A 2,001-nucleotide genomic window follows, 5' to 3' on the forward strand; every position below is an offset into this window, starting at 1 on the left:
TCGTTGTTTCGTGTGGACTCGCGTTTCGCAATCACCGAGATCGTTACGTGGAAGAGATCGATGATCGTACGATACGTAAGGTGTAAACAAAGGGTGTTCGGAATGGAATTGATTCGGTTCGCGTTTGGGCGTGAGTAGTAGTCGGATAATAAAGGAATTTTTTTTTTTTTATATTAATTGGTATTCTCGTTTCGATTCGATCGCCTATAATGGGAAAATTCGCACGTTGGAAATTTGTCACGCCGCTCCCAACGCGTATGAAGAGACGATGGCTTGCAACTATGCGACTCGAAAATCGGCTTGGTCATCCTGCAGCGTCGACAGAAATATCAAGGCTGCGAAGGTGTACACGTGTTAAGCAGTTGTCCCGATGACAATATTCTATTCGCGCTTTCTCGCTACGATTACGCAAATTCAGGATCGACGTGGTGTCGGATAAGAGAGGAGGCTCGGTTCGAGAGAACGCTTACAATTTTATTCAAAAATGCATTCCTTTCGTGTCAAGTGTGCCTCCAAGTGTCGAAGAAACGGAGGAACCGTTCGTTTTAATGATCGCCACGAATTTTAATTTATCCCTGTACCCGTGCAAGAATCCTTTGATAGCATCGTAACGAAAAGTACGTGGTTGGAAGTAAATATAAGTAATTAACCAATTAACAGCCGGCACGAGATAACGTGGGACCGAAACACGGTTGACTTAGAACGTCGATAAGGAATTGGATGTTTAACGATTTCATGAACGAGATAGAGCTAATTAAGCGACACAATCCCAATATTTTGACGGTCATTAGAGGCAACATCGAATGCACGTTTGTCTGTATTAGAAGATACTCGTGATAACGGAGTGAAACATCATTTTACCTAATTATCGATAACGCTTTATACCGAATAGGAGGATTGTATAATAAGATCCCTTTGTTTTAATAAATGAATCACGCATCCACGACAGATGCTTTCGATTTGCCTAAGCCTAATAATTTGAACGAAAAACTCGCGAGAAGCGGCAAATTACGATACTCGCTTCAACTAGTAATTCTTGTTTAACCAGTTCCTTTGGTAAAAATAATAAGTCCTTGTGAAAAAAAAAAAAAAAATCGTTCGACGATGAGTTAAACTTTCTTCGAATCTTCTATTTCTTTCTTCGACTTTTATCTCGATCGAAAAGGATCGCTTTAGCCAACCTGTCCACTTATTTTCGAAATAATCGAGCGAAAATTGGATACCGTTTCTCTATAAGAGTACGTACTGTATAAGGATGTAGGGTACAATGCGGGATAAATAGGCGGAGCCGGTGTTGCGGAGTGTTCGTAGCTGTACGGGACAGGTCCGTAGCCAGAAGTTGATCCACGATTATGGCCGTGGCTGTCCTTGTTCTCTCGATCTGGCCCGATAACCGGGGCACTTGATGTAGGGATTCGTGGAGCAGTTTTCGGCCAGAATCGTTTTCGATGTCGAGCCAATCTGCCTCGACTCGGAATATGGCGCGTACTGGCTTGGACAACCCGCTGGGCCACCGATTTTTCGACTCTTAACCCCGTGATCCGCACGACAAACGACTTTCCGCCCGGGAATAAATTCCCCCCTCCCTCCCCCTCCCCNGCACCGAAATCGAGGGAGACGAAAGAACTCGGCTCGATCAATAATCCGTAGTACAAACGATAGTGCCACGATACGCGAATCGAAGAAGGTGAAGCGACGATAATCGAGGAATATCGCTCGATGACATTTTCTATGGCGAAACACCCACGTCTTGGCGACGAAAGGAACGAAAGGACGAGGCGCAACGCGTGTTCCTCCTTCCGTTTCTTTTCGCCCTGCTTCCCTCGCCATCGCGCGGCTCGTTCCGCGCTCCCATGTAGACCACACCGGTCCAGGAATGCACGCCACTTTCTTCGTCTCTTTATGGAAACGCGAGAAGTGTGCGAATCGGTTCCTCGAGTTCTCCGTCCGAGGTGGTGGTAGCCAGAAGAGAGAGAGAGAGGTGGCGGTGGCGGAGAAAGA

The sequence above is a fragment of the Apis dorsata genome, unplaced genomic scaffold (assembly GCF_000469605.1).
Source record: "Apis dorsata unplaced genomic scaffold, Apis dorsata 1.3 scaffold_1, whole genome shotgun sequence".
NCBI lineage: Eukaryota > Metazoa > Arthropoda > Insecta > Hymenoptera > Apidae > Apis > Apis dorsata.